Consider the following 15,873-nt stretch of genomic DNA (forward strand, 5'->3'; position numbering starts at 1 on the left):
GACACCTAAACACACACACTGTTGAGGTTTTGTCTGCTGCTATATATTGTAATGCTGAATTCTGTACCTGAAGGTCTAGGTCTACAAGTGAATTCTCGTGTTTACAAGCTTTTGTTATGCAAAGTTTGTTCCTTGATTTAAAACTATTTGTTAAATAAAATCACAGCCAAGTACTGGAGGGATTAGAAGTAGGTGGGTTTTGAGTTACCTGGTTGGGGGTGGAGAAGAGAAAGGAGAGAAGGAAGACCAGAAGGAGAAGGAGGAAGAACAAGAGGATAGAAGAAAGCCACCATGCGGGGAGATGGACCATAAGCATGTGGCCAGAAGAAATAGCAAGTATCTGGGTACACTGCTGGGGAGGTAGCCAGGCTAGCAGTTAGAAGAATAAATTAAGGGTTAGCCTCCCCCCAGTAATTGTCAAAGCCAAATAAACTAACCATAGTCTGAGTCTCACTTATTTGTAAGCTAGTTGGGGATATGCTTAAATTGGTTGCATTACAAGCACACACAAGAATGCATGTTCTCACACACATGTGGACATACACGCATGTGTTCATGCACACACACAATGGACACATGAGCGAATAGAGGGAAAAGGAGTGGCTGCAGGTACCTAGATGGACGTCTGGACTCTCCCCTGCTCCTGCCCAGCTCCCTAAACCCTTGTACTGAGCCAAGACTCCAAGATACCAGGAATCCAGGTGAACTTTGCTATACAGGTTGAGAAACAGCTCTACTCAGAGATCTTAGTTTGGGTTTCACTGCTGTGAAGAGACACCATAACCAAAGCAATTCTTATAAGGAACAACACTTCACTGGAGCTGGCTTACAGGCAGGAAACATGGCAGAGTCCAGGCAGAGATGGTGCTGGAGAAGGAGCTGAGATTTTTGACATCTTGATCAGAAAGCAGCCAGGAGAAGATTGTCTCTTCTGCACTGGGCCAAGCTTCAAAGCCCATCCCCACAGTGATGATAGACTTCCTCCAATAAGGCTACACCTCCAAACGGTACCACTCCCTATGGGCCAAGCGTATTTAAACCACCACATCAGGTATATTAGGGTTCTCTAGAGAAACAGAATTGATAGAACGAATATATTTATATATGGGGTTTATTAGAGTGACTTACAGGTTATGGTCTGACTGTTCTGATAATGGCTGTCTCTGAAGAATCCAGTAGTTGTTCAGTCCAGAGGGCTGGATGTCTGAGCTGGCCTGGTATACACCAGAATCCTGAGGAAGTAGGCTCCAATGCTAATGAAGGCATGAGCTTGCCAATGAGAGCAAGGACAGGCAGGCACAGAGCAAACTCTTCCTTCTCCCATGTCCTTTGCCACAAGACATGCCACCGAGGAGGAGGCCCAGATTTAAAGTGGGTCTTCCCACTTCAAATGATTCAATCAAGAGAAAAATCCAGTACTCAACCCCTTGGGTTTCAGTTAATTCCAGATGTAGTTAAGTTGACAACCAAGAATAGCCATCACATCTGGAAAACCAGAATTGCCCAAGACAAGGGTGGCATCTCGAAGGATAGAGCACAGGCCTCTGTCTGATACAGGAAAAGAATGTTACACAAAACTTACCAGAACTCTCCGGAAATAACAAATACTCTAGAGTGAGTGAGCACATTAGGGATTTGGGGATCCCTTTGACTGTCTAAGGAAATGGTGTTTGGGGGTTGCTTTATTTTAAGATTTTTTTTTTATTATGTATGTGAGGTGTGGTGATATGTAAATGTTCCCAAAGAGGTCAGAGGCGACAGAGTCCCCGGGAGCTGGAGTTATAGGAGGTTACAAGCTGCCTAGCATAGTACACTGTACCTTTGTCCTCTGCAAAAGCAGGGCACACACTTAAATGCTCAGCCATCAGTCCAGCACTGAGATATGCTCCTGAAACTGTCAAGCAGGTTCCCTCATTTTCTATCCCTGTGAGCTATCATGGTCTGTGTCCCTTCTCCTCACCAGCCCTTGCTCTGTTGAGTGTGTGTGTGTGCGCACACACACACACACACACACACACACACACATGCTTACAGTAGGTGTAGAGGCCAGAAGTCAATGTCAAATGTATTCTGCAATCGCTCTCCACCTTATTTTTTGAGACATGGTCTCTCACTGAACCCACAATTCACTGACTCAGCTAGACTGGCTGGTCCCAGTCCCAGGGATTCTCCTGGCCACCACCTGGCCAGAACTGGGATTGCAGGCACACATCCCCTAGACTCTTACTGTGGCCGCTGGGAACTGTCCTCAGGCCCTCAAGAATGTGCAGCAAGAACATTATCTTCCCCTGACTGCTTCCATGTTTAAGAGAAGTAAGTATAGGCAACCCCCTTAACATCAAGTGACTATGCAGACAGTCACTAACAGCACGGAGGCGCCTGCCAGATGGGGGCGCTGTGCTCTTGAAGTCAGTCTCCAGAACAGCCAACTAAATAGACCTCTATTCTTTGTGGATTGCCCAATCTGCGGGTAAATTTCATTTTAGGGGAAAAAAAATCAGACTAAGGCATGAGGATGTGGGAAGAGGTTACTAATCAAGACGCTCTAATGCAATAACTTTGTAAAACTTAGACTGTACATAACAATCCATCAGGCACGCAATCAGCAGAAGTGATTTTTCCTTTGCCTCAGGCTCCAATATGGTTCAGCTCAGCAAGGTCACTGAGCCTGTTGATTAAAACTTTTAATAGTTTGTTCATCATGGGGTGGTTTTTTTTTGTATTGTTTCTTTTCTTTTTTTCATATTGCATTAAAATCCATTTGATTGCTGGGTTGTTGGTGGGGTTTGTGTATTTGTTTTGATGCCTTCTTAAATTTTGCCCTGAGGTAAACTATTGAGTTAACCTATTCAGTCTCGGTGCTGAAGAATAGGTCTTGGGAGAGAGATCAACCAATATTCAGCCTCAGTTACACAGGCAGATAAAAAGACCACAGGTGCTCTGTGCCTGGACAAGAGCTGACCTTCAAGCCATGGTATGGGCACACCAGCCGTCAACAACACATTCCCTGTGTGTGGACTCTCTTGACCACCAAGTGACATCAATGGGAAGGAGGAGGTGATGAACATCCCTGAAACTGTCCTCAGCCAATCACACTTGGGAATATAGTCTATAAGTATCTCGTCTTCCTTGTCCCTCACATGGGACAATTATATATAATTTCAAGATTCATTTCCCAGAGTTCCCAGGTGAGATTTCAGTTACCTACAGTGTAAGTGGCTTGGTAACACACCAGCATGCTGGGGCCTTTCCCCATCTTACTGCTGTACCCTCCTACAGGTTTCTTGGGACACCTCCCAGATCTCCAAATGTGCTTGAATCCTCGTCTCAGTGTCTACTTCCAGAGCAATCCAGACCAAGACATGCATCTATCCTTTACTTTCCTGACCTTCTTCTCTCTCTGTGGAGGGGAAACAAAGGAATATACTGCCTCTTTCCAGGCACCCTAATTAACCTGACATCACCTTAAGTCCTGTTTGGTGATCACTAACACACTATCGTGATTTCCAAGCAGGGTTTAACAATGATAGAAGGAGGGGTAGGAGCTAGAAATACAGCTCCTTCCTTAAGACCATCCAACCTGTGGCTGCTTACCTGTTGGGGCAGATAGTGTGGGATCCCGACAGGTACAGCAGGTATGCATCTCCCTACAGGAAAGGCTTTGGTGCTCGTGGGGCAAGAATACCATTGTTCTGGTTACGTTCTTGTTGCTGTGACAGAATACCCTGACAAAAGCAACTCAAGGGAGAAAGGATTTGCCTCACAGTTGCAGCTTACAGTCCATCATGATGGGAAAATCACAGCAGCAGGAGCTTAAGGGAGCAGGTCGCACTGCATCTGCAGTCAGAAAGCAGAGAGGAATAAATGTGTACGTTCAGCTTAATTTCTCCTTTTTATGCTTTCAGAACCCAAGCAGAGGGAATGGTTCCACCCACAATGGTCTGGTCTTCCCACATCAGTTAATATGATCCTCACAGACGTTAATCCTTACAGATGTTCTCAGAAACTAACCTTAATCTTGATAACCAATGAGAAGTATGGCCAGAAGCTCATCTCCTGGGTGATCCTTTTTGTTGTTGTTGTTGTTGTTGTTGTTGTTGTTGTTGTTGTTTGGTTTTTCAAGACTGGGTTTCTCAGTGTAGCCCTGGCTGTCCTGGAGCTCACTCTGTAGACCAGGCTGACCTCAAACTCAGAAATCCACCTGCCTCTGCCCCGCAAGTGCTGGAATTAAAGGCGTGTGCCACCACTGCCCTGCATCCTGGGTAATCCTTGATCTTGTCAAATTTACTGTTGAGATTAACCATTGCAGCCATGCCAAACATTGCCAGCACAGAGAATCTGGAAAACAATCCAGCTCTGGAGAAATTGTTACCTTGTATCTAGGAGCAGGAGCGCATTTCTCCATCCCGGAGGACCTCACTGAAACAGGGGCATGCTGCTGGCCAATAAGGTGCCAACTGTTGTCTCCACACTGATGTCATTGCCCCATGTGAAGTCATTGTGTCAGCCCAGAACATTTGTGTGGGGCCCTAGAAGACCTCCCTCTTCCAGCCATTAGGCCACACCACTAACATCTTCAGGGATACAGCTGAGTGATGTACAGCTGATAAAGTTAGAGGCAAAGTGGGAAGCAGTGAGGCCAAGCTGGTGAATCCCCCTTCTCCTCCTGCCTCCGCATCCAACAGGTAGATCTTTGCCAATGGCAGTGTCTACAACTAGGAAGTGCTTGCTATCACAGAGGAAACAGCATTCTTGCTTCCTGGAGGCTGTCCATGGTGCTGGCAGTGCTTACACATTGGCTCCCTGACTCCTCCTTCCCGTGGGTACCAAAGGATCCTGTGACGACTGAGAACTTATTATTATTATTATTATTATTATTATTATTATTATTATTGGATATTTTATTTATTTACAATACAGATGTCATCCCATTTCCCCTCCCTAGAACCCCCTGTCATATACCCCTCTTCCTTTATGCTTTTATACCATTTTGATTACATGCATGTAATAAGGTCAGTTCTAGGTTGAGGGTCTAGCAATCTGAGTACATCTTCTAAGCTGGTGAAAAATCCAAAGCCTTCTTAGCTGAGCCATCTGCATTGGTGATTGCTATCCCTGAAATTTTGGTGACTATTGTCACCCTTGTAACTTCACTGCTACCACTGATGCTCTTGCTGCATCTATTCTGTAGCCCCAAATAATACTGAAGCCAGGGGAGTGTTGGAGGAGTCAGACCAGGACAGGGGATCTGGTCTCTCTGATGGACGACTAAAGAGTGACCAACCCAGTCAGCTTTATTTGAGAAACATGGAGACCTGCACACACATGGGCTCTGAGCATACCCTAACAGGAGGGATCCTGACTCCCAGCACTCTCCAGAGATGAATGTCTTCTGGGTGATTGCCAGCCAGAACCAGGAGCCAGCCTGGCTCTTAGATGGGCTCTACTGAATGTCTGTAATCCCTGCACCATGGGTGGAAAAACAATTGGCAGACAGCTTTCCTGGCCATTAATTCTTTACAGCCAACTTGGAACCCTTGGGGCAATGGCTGATTATTTGCAGTTACTGTCAGCCTGGCCCTGAATTCAGAACAGGGAGCGTAACTGCCCCCTTACCCTCTTTATACACTTCTCCTGATGCCCTCCCCTACCTCTTCCCAGGGGGGTCTGAGAGAGCTGCCTGTGCAGATTGGAGGAGATAAGAAATGGCCTTCTGTGAGGAGAAACCATGGTTTAAAGGCCATTGGGTTAAACAATCACAGAAGAAAGTGAATTGACTCATGCTTCTCTTCAGAAAGTATTTCTCAGCATGTGTTCTCTTTAACCGTGATCTCTATGAATGCCTGTACCACCTTACACAGTAAGTCTTATTATTAAGCCCAGAGGACAGATCGAGGGCACCGGGAGTAAATTCGGACTCCAGAACGATCCTCTTCCAATGTCACATGTTGCTATCTTCCTTCAGTAAACATTCCCTATTATATCCACGCTGTCACCAGAAGAGAATAAAAAGGAAGAGACGTTTCCTTCCCACCCCCCAACCCCACCCAAAGAGAGAAATGAAATCTTCCCAGGTCCATCCATCCTTGCTAGCCCATCAGTGCAAGCTCTCACAAGATTTATTCATCACGTGTTGTTGAGAGATTTCTCACAGGAGACATGAGAAATGTCTATTTGCCCCAGACAGAGCACCAATGGCTAACCAAAGAAACAACTCTACCCAGATCTAGCTTAGTTTACTTACAGAAGCATAGGTGAAGGCTTGCTTGCAAGACCATGTGTGATTCAATAGCAGCTCCGTTACCAGGAAAACTACCCCAGTAAGGGCGGTAAATCAAGCAAGTCGCATCCCCAGAGCTCCCTGCCCGACCTAGGCAGCTCCACCGGAGAGTGTCCTGTGTCCGGCAATTACTTACTACTTTTATAACCTTGGGAAAAGGCTTTGAAATGAGTGCTAAGAAGACAGGATGGTGCAGACAGCATGCGGCTGCCCCCTGGCCTGGTTAGCTTTACCTGTCAACTTGACACAGCCTAGACTCATCTGAGAAGGGAGTCTCAGTTGAGGAACTGCCCAGGGGATATGTCTGTGGGAGGTTGTCTTAACGGTTAATAAATTTAGTAGGGCCCAGCCCACTGTGGGAAACACCCTGCGTAGGTAGCCCTGAATTGTATAAGAAACTAGCCAGGCATGAGTCTGCATACCAGCTAGCAAGCAGCATCCTCCACTGGGCCTTCCTTAGCTGTGAAGACGGTTCCTGGATCAGAATAACGTGGGAACCAGAGATATGGCTCAGAGTGGAGGAAGACTTTTAGCCAGGCCTGGTGACTTGAGTTCCATCCCTGGAATCCACATGGTGGAAGGAAAGATCTGATTCCTGAGAGTTGTCCTCTGACTTTCCAACACACAGAGAATGGACAGACAGACAGACAGACACACACACACACACACACACACACACACACACACACACACTAAGAAATAATGTCGTATGGGAAGGCAAGGAAGCCTCTTTTGCATTCTTGCCTTGATTTCCCTCAATGATGAACTGTAACCCTTAAGGTGAAATTAACCCTTTCCTCCCTTAAGCCACTTTTGATTAGAGTGTTCTCATTTCTCTCATGCCTTCCTGGTCTTCCCTGAATAAGTGACCAACAAAGATTTTCTTCTTCAGCCTCTCTGTCAACTTGATATCCCCGAACCTGAACAACATTCCTGAGTCTACTACCCACAAGTTCCTGCTTCTAACCCTGCCACCTAATCAGCTTAACTTCTAAAAAAGAAGCTTCTGGGCTACAGTCAGCCACTCTGAGGACATCTTGATCCCTGTTTGGGTCACTGAACAAATGTTGGACCAAGTGAAGAATTTGACACCAGCCTCCACCTACACTGGTTAGTGGCTCAGAGTGGTGGACAATTTAGCTACGGCGAATGCAGTCACATGGTGTAGGGGAGTTGAGGTCTGAGGATCACATCGGAGATGCCATGCATCAGTGATAGCAGCCAAGGTGACAAATGGACTTAAGATCTTATCATAGGAGAAATAATTGGAGGACAGTGAGTATGAAAGGGTATTTAAAAGAGGGTCAGAATGCTGACCCCAAACATCTGGAAGGTTTATTTATGGGAAACAGATGTGGTATTTTATTTGCACAGCTTAGGGCACACAAGAACCCACAGAGGTCACAACTGGAGGCAGTACTTTATTTGCAAAAAGAATAATTTACGATGAAAGATGGGAAAATGAGCTTTCCAGTAATGGCGTGGACTCCTCAGGTACTATGAGATCTGACTTCCATTTCAGAACTTCAGAACTTTCTTTTTTATTATTATTATTATTGGATATTTTATTTATTTACGTTTCAGATGTTATCCCCTTTCCCCATTTCCCCACCCAGAAACTCCCATCCCATCCCCCCTCCTCCTTTTTGCTTTTATACCATTTTAATTACATGCAAGTATTAAGGTCAGTTCTAGATTGAGGAACTAGCAATAAAATAGACGCAAATAGTCAAGGAGCAAGCAAAACAATAAACACAAATAGTCAAAGAACAAGCAGGGCAATAAACAAAGTCAACCATGACCACTGTTTCTAAGGGCTTATCGGGATGACCAAAATGTCTGAGCCTACTTCCCTGTCCTAGCCCAAAGTTATTCTCATGCCTGAAGCCTACTTCTTTGTGACTCAGAGTTTCCTTGAAACCCTGTTAATTTCTCTACCACTGCAGTCACATATATAGCCACTTGGTGGCGACAAAGGCACGTGTTCAGAGCCAGTATTCGTGTCTGGAAATAGAAAAGGAAACCAAATGTTTGATTCAGGTAAATTGACATTAGTGAAGTGATCGCAGACACTATAAAGAAACGCCGCCAATAAGATTTGGTCCCCAGAACAACCCAAAGACCTGCAACACAAGTAATTGTGATCGTTTAGGTTTTTGGTTTTGTTTTGTTCCTAACAGTTTTACTCTGAGTCTAAGCTGCCTGAAACTCACTGTGTAGTCCAGGCTGGTCTCAAACTCCTGGGATGATCCTGACTCAGTCTCCTAAGAGTTGGGATCATAGGCACTAGCTACCACATCCAGACTGCAACTTTTTTTTGAGATTACATATTTTTTAAGTTTTCCATTAAACACACACACACACAATGCAAAATGCTTAGATCATAAGACCAAGTAACGGATGTCCATGAGCAGAACTGACTTGTGTAATCAGCACTCAGCTCATTCAGCCTCGACCAGGATCCCAGAAGCCCTCCAGGCCTCCTCTAGCCCCTCCTCCACCAAGGCGAAGGGGCTTCCCCACCTCCAGCACCCTGATCGGTCTGGCAGGTTTCATGTCCTTGTGTGAATATTCAGCAGTTCAATCCTCCATTGTATGGTGGGTGGAGGATGACATCTGCGTGGTTTCTAGCGTGAGGGGAGTTTACCCATAATGCAGTTCGGTATCCCCAGTACTTTCCCTTGCAAGCCTGTGAACTTATTTCTGTCGGGTGTAGAATGGCTTGGCCCATGGCATGGTCACTCCCAGATTGTAGTAGCAGAAGGCATTAGGTGCACTTTTCCAAAGTGACTGAAAAACATACACTCTCAGAAATGATGTCTGGGTGTTCCACGGCTTCTTCACCAAACATGAATTTTCTGTTCATGTGTGTTTTGATGGAAGGAAAAGGGGTGGAGAGAGGCTATTCCTGCAAACCCTTTCTGCTCCTTCCAGGATGATGCTTGCAATGAGTCCGGGCAGCAGCAACAGGTAACCACAGACAGAAGCTGGGAAATCTCCCCCCACTTCTATATGCCAAGGAACCCACGAACATGTGAAACTCTTCTACAGATCCCCACGTCCTGGGTTCTGAACAAGCCCAGAATGGCGTCCCACTCACTGAGAACTCACAGGGTGCCTCCGCACTCTTCTACTGGTCCTGGGAACAGAAAAAGAAAACAGTCACTGCTTGTGAAGGCACTGAGAAGCTCCCCAAGGAAGAAGAAGAAAACAGAAGAGAATACACAGCATGTGGTGGGGGAAGGGCATGGTCCGGGTTGGGGGGATGCAGAGTGCAGGGAGCACACATGGGTGGAAGAGGTTCCTCTGGTTAACTTGGAGCAGAAAGTAGGCGGCCAGGGAGCAGGCCATAAGAAAGAATGTTCCAGAAACAGAGAGCTGTTCAGTGAAAGGGGGCTATGGGTGTATGTATGTTTGACACATTCAAAAGAAAAGCTGATAGAATAAGGCAGGAAAGGGAGGCTGGGAGACCAATGGGATGTGGCTATATAGGAGCTGCCCAGCTACTGTTAAAAAGTAGTCAGGGGCCGAGTAGAGTGCTTGTCTAGCATGCTCAAGACCCTGAGGAAGTTGCATGCCCCCAATGCATATGCAAAACACACACACAGAGAGAGAGAGAGAAAGAGAGAGAGAGAGAGAGAGAGAGAGAGAGAGAGAGAGATACACACATAGAAGACAGAGACACACACAGACAAAGATACACACACACACACTTTAAAAAAGAAATCTTTAAAAAAATAACAATAAAGTGGGACTTGGTGATACACACACCTTTATTTCCAGCAACTGGGAAACAGAGGCAGGTGGAGCTCTAAAGTTAGCCTGATCTGCACAGCAAGTTCCAAGCCAGCCAGGGCTACATATTGAGATCCTGGTCCCAAATTGATTAGTTTAATTAAATAACGTTTTTAAGTTTTTTCAGATCAGACCATCTTTGTAGCAACTCATCAGTACAATAACTACTGTTATTTTTACATCTTGAGACAAGCTGTATTGGTTAGAGCTCTCTAGAGTCTCAGAACTTATGGAATGTCTCTATATATTTAGGGAATTTATTGAAATGACTTACAGTCTGCAGTCCAACTAACCCAACAATGGGCAGCTGTGAACGGGAAGTCCAAGAATCGAGTAGTTGCTCAGTCCCAGGAGGCTGGTTGTTTCAGCTGGTCTTCTGTATAAGCTGGAATCCTCAAGAAGTGGGTTCCAACAGATGTGCTGGCAAGTAAGTGCAAGCAGGTGAAGAAGAGTGAGTCTTCTCCTTTCAATGTCCTTATACAGGCCTCCAGCAGAAGGTTAAGTGTGTATACCACCATGCCTGGATTTGGAACTTTATCTGTGCCAGTCTGGCCTTGAACTCAGCTTGCCTCAGCTACCTAGGATTAAAGGTGTGTACTACCTTGCCTGGGCCTAAGTTTTTCATGGCCACCCAGCCTCAAAATCTAGATCAAAAGCATGTATCATCCCAAGTCAAGATCCAGGTCAGAAGCCTGTGTCTTCCAGTCTCAAGATCTGGATCACAGATGTGCCCTCCATTTCTGGATTGTAATTCATTCCAGATGTAGTCAAGTTGACAACCAGGAATAGCCATCACAGAAGCTATGTAAGTGAATGGATGTAGTTGCATGCCAATAAAGCTTTATTTACAAAATAAATAGAGGGCCAGTTGGGCTGAGGCCCTACTTTGCAGGGACATGTGCACAACTGAATCCTCCGAGCTGAAAATAGTTCACACAATCCCCAGTTGGTAAATGAATGAACTGTGTTCTCTTTAATGGAGAATATTCCAGAGCTGGACCAAGCATAGGCAGACTCTTTACTTGACACATAGATTTTTAGGTGTGAGGTTGCTGAGTGAAAGGTTTATGAATGTAGTTCCTTGAAATCCTTTCGATCTCTACCTTCTCTGACACTCATTCTTTTTTTGGGGGGTGGGGGGGAGTGGGTCGAGATAGGGTTTCTCCGTGTAGTCCTAGAACTCACTCTGTAGACCAGGCTGGCCTCAAACTCAGAAATCCACCTGCCTCTGCCTCCCAAGTGCTGGGATTAAAGGTGTGCTCCACCACTGCCTGGCTCTGACACTCATTCTTGATTGTCCTGTTGTTTTTCTACCTTCTTTTTTATTATTATTTTTTTTATGTAAACAGCGTTCTGCCTGCACATATACCTGCAGGTCAGAAGAGGGCACCAGATATCATTATAAGTGGTTGTAAGCTACCATGTGGTTGCTGGGAATTGAACTCGGGAAGTCTGCAAGAGCAAACAGTGCTCTTAACCTCTGAGCCATCTCTCCAGCCCCTGGTTTTACTACCTTCTCAACCACAATTCCCTAGGGTTATTTTTTCTCCTGAATTTGACTCAATTTCAGAGTTTCCATGGTAAGCAGAATGTTCCCTCCCTTAAAGATCCCTACATCCTAATCCCTAGAATGTGGGAATGTCACCCTCCATAGCAAAAGTTATTCTGAAGAGCGAGGCCTTTTAGCTTAGGCATCTTGAAGTAGGGAGCTTGTCCTGATTAACGCAGATGAGTCCAATGTCAGGGTCTACAGAGAAGCAGGAAGATAACTGGCTCAGACAGGGATATGTGGCAATGGACACATTGGAATTGGAGTCTGAGTGATTCATGGAACAGATCCCACCAAGTTAATGACTTTGAAAATGGCAGCAGCCTGGGGATGCAAATAACTCTACACACTGGAGAAGGAGAAAGTAATAGATTCTCTCCCTGGGGTCTCCAGAAGACAAGGTCTTACCGTCTCCTTTGTTTGTTCCCCCCCTCCCCCAGGAAACCATGGAGACTTCTGACCTTCATACCTGAAGATGACACATTTGTGATGTTTGTTTGTTTGTTTGTTTGTGACAGGGTTTCTCTGTGTAGCCCTGGCTGTCCTGGAACTCACTCTATAGACCAGGCTAGAACTCCGAAATCCACCTGCTTCTGCCTCCCAAGTGCTAGGATTAAAGGCGTGTGCCACCACTGCCTGGCTCATTTGTGAGGTTTTAAGCCACTGAATTGCTGTTACTTTGTTATAGTGCCTTAAGAAGTATACATAGTAAAGGGGGAAAGATTTATGCAATCTGAAGAGAGTTGTGATGGTGGAGCACTCAGGAGGCAGAGGCACGTGGATCTCTGCGTTCGAAGAAGCTCTTACAGAGTGAGTTCAAGGGTTAATGAAGGCTACATGGAAATACCCTGTCTTGGGAAGGAAAAAAAAACTGTACAAAGGAGTTGATGCTGAGTGTAGATCTTGGTGGAAGAGCATTTGCCTGGTATTGTGTCTTAGGGTTTCCATTGCTGTGAAGAGACACCATGACCAAGGCAACGCTTATAAAGGACAACATTTAACTGGGGCTGGCTCACAGGGTCAGCGGTGCAGTCCACTATCATCATGACAGGAAGCACAGCAGTCTCTAGTCAGGCGTGGCGCTGGAAGAACTCAGAGTTCAACGTCTTCATCCAAAGGAAGCTAGGAACGGACCGTCTTCAGGCAGCTAAGGTCTGAAAGTCCACCCTCACAGTGACACGCCTCTTCCAACAAGGCCATACCTCCTAATAGTGCCACTCCCTGGGCCAAGTATATTCAAACCACCACATATGGGTTCAGTCCCCAGAATCAGACAAATTGTATAGAAAACATTAATCTAATCCTCAGAACACGATGCTCAGGTCTGGTCTGCAGCACATCCTCTTGGGAGTTTTTGCCACCTTATAACAATACACAGACTTGTCTCTCTAGTCCCTCACACTTTCCTGTGTAGCACAGAATTTGTTTACAAGTTGATACTAGAAGCATATTTCCAAGGATGGGCTTGGGTACTGTAGGTCCAGATTTGTGTGTTTAGTATGACAACAATTGTTTGTTTACACTGTAACCATTAAATATCCTTGGCATATCACTCAGATAACATCAAATATTTAGCTGGTTCAACATATGCCTGCTCTTAGGGGCGACAACCTCAATGTCTAGTAACATCTCAGTGAAAACTCTGGTTAACCCTTAACCATACAAACACAAAGGGTGCAGGGCCAGTCCTCTCACATAAGGGCCAGTTCTCAAAAGAGGCAATTCTGTCTGTTGAGATTTGCTCTATTGCTGTGTATAATGATGCTAAATTCTATAGCTGAAGGCCTATGAGTGACTTCTCCTGTTTACAAGCTTTTGTTGTGCAAACCTTGTTCCTTGATTTACAACAATAGTTGTAAATAAAATTAAAAAAATAAAAATAAAAAATAGAAATTAAATAAAATTGGCTATCACCAGTTACTGGAGGGATTAGAGGTAGGTGGGTTTGGAGTGACCTGGTTAGAGGAGGAGAGACCAGGGGAGAAGAAGGAAGAACAGAAGAAAAGAAGCCGCCATGAGGGGAGAGGAACCATGCGCACATGGCCAGGAGAAACAACAAGTATCTGGGGCACATGGCTGGGGAGGTAGCCAGGCTTGCAGTCAAAAGAGCAGATCAGGGGTGGCCCCCCTCCCCCCAGTAATCGTCAAAGCCAATAAAATAATCATAGTCTGAGTCTCATTCATTTGTAAGCTAGTCAAGGATAAGCTTAAAGTGATTCTACTACAGGGTCCCTCAGCAGCAGCTGCCACTATCTGAAGGCTTGAGAGGTGTTTTGTTTTGTTTTGTTTTGTTTTGTTTTGTTTTGTTTTGTTTTGTTTTTCTTTCCAGTCACACTGGATATGGGACTGAATGGCATTTAAATGGGTGGAGCTCTGAGAGGCTGCTGAGTGTCCCATAGCACACCACGACAAAAAATGATCTGACCCAGAAGCCAGCAATGTGGAGACTGAGAGCCCAACTCTAAATGGATCTCATGCAAATGTTTTGAAAGTTTTATTTTATCCAGGGATATTTGTTTGAGACAGTATGTAGCCCAGGCTGGCCTTGAACTCACAGAGATCCCCCTACCTCTGCCTCCTAAGTTCTGAAGCAATTTGGAGATTTTTTTTTAAAATATATGTATTTTTAACTAAAAGTGTGTATGTGTTTAGAGGTATGTACTTGTGTGTGTAGAGGTCCACAAAAGCCAGAGGCATTGGATGCACCCTGGAGGTAAAGTTCTAGGTATTTGTGAGACATTTGGCTTTCATTCTAGGTACCAAGCTCAGGTCTTCTGCAAGATTAGTATGTGCTCCTAACCACTGAACCATATCCCCAGGACTTTGCTAAGTAGCCTGATCCTACTGGCACTGAAGGCACACACCGCCACATCTGGCTCAGATGATTTAAAACAAGGGTTTGGACTGACTTGTCAATGCTTACACAAATCTCCCACAGACAAGCATCAGAGATCTGACTGATGAGTCTTCCTCTGTCATGAATGGACACTTTCCAGTTCTGCCCAGAGCAGTCTCTGCTGCATTCCACACAAGTATTCTGAGGTGGCTGTGTTAGCTGGGATTTCACACAGTAACAGAAGCAGTGTGGGGAGATGTGGTGAGGGTACCGGTAAGAACTGGCTCCCATCATTATGGAGGCTCTGGAGTTCCAAACTAGGCTGTCCAAAGGCTGCAGAAATGGGAAACAGAGTAACAAGGCTCCATCCACCCGATTTTTATTTGGATATTTTTGTTTTGGTGTATGTGTGCAAAAGTATACATATGTGTGTACTTGTGTACATGTCCATCAAGTGTGGAGGCCAAGGGTCACCTCTCAGGTGTCATTCCACAGGAAGGGGTCAAGCTTCAGAAGCAAGCAGTTCCCAGCTGACCCCTCTCTTCCTTGTTTTTAAGACAATGTCTCAATCTTAGCCAACACTGATCTAGAACCCACAGCAATCCTACCTCAGCTCCCAAGTGCTGAGATGTCAGGCCTTGGCTACTGTACCTGGCTTATCTGGCTTTCCCCTCTCCCAGCTCGCATGCACACACACACACACACACACACACACACACACACACACACGCACAAGATAAGTTTTTATGCTGTACACTTGCCATTTCACCGTTATGTTGCTCTTACAAAGTACCAAGTTAGGTCAGCAACCAGACTCCCCACAGTGCTGCTGATCCAACTAGGTACTTTGAAAGATAAATGCTCTCATGGCTTTTCTTATATTTACATGTGTGTTTGTGAGTGTGCGTGTGTGTTTGTATGTGTAGAACATGAAAGTAGAAAGAGAACTATGTGAATAGAGCAAAGGTAGAGGAAGAGGGGAAAAAATATAGTAATAGGAGAAGGACAAATACTGGCTTTCTCTTCTCGTGTGGAATCCAGATGTGTTTACTGTTATGAATAATTTTAAAATGTGTTATCATCACATTTAGTTATTTATTTATTGAAGATATAGCATGCATGAGGTCAGAGGACAACTTGCAAGAATTGTTTTTGTTGTTTTTCCTTCTACCGTGTGAGTCCCTAGAATCAAACTTGGGTCCTCAGGCTTGGCAGCAAGCACCTGCTTCTCACCACTCACAAATTTTAACAAACTTTTAGAAACTGACAATTTAATAAAAGGAAATTGTTATGTGTTGAACTCATTCTGTGTTCCACGAATATTTTTAAAGCTGTCTACCTATAATTTTTATATTTCTAACTTAAGGAAGTTCTCTCCCCTCCACACAGTACTATTAACTCATCTCCACGTTG

Source organism: Arvicanthis niloticus, chromosome 2 (genome assembly GCF_011762505.2).
Source record: "Arvicanthis niloticus isolate mArvNil1 chromosome 2, mArvNil1.pat.X, whole genome shotgun sequence".
NCBI lineage: Eukaryota > Metazoa > Chordata > Mammalia > Rodentia > Muridae > Arvicanthis > Arvicanthis niloticus.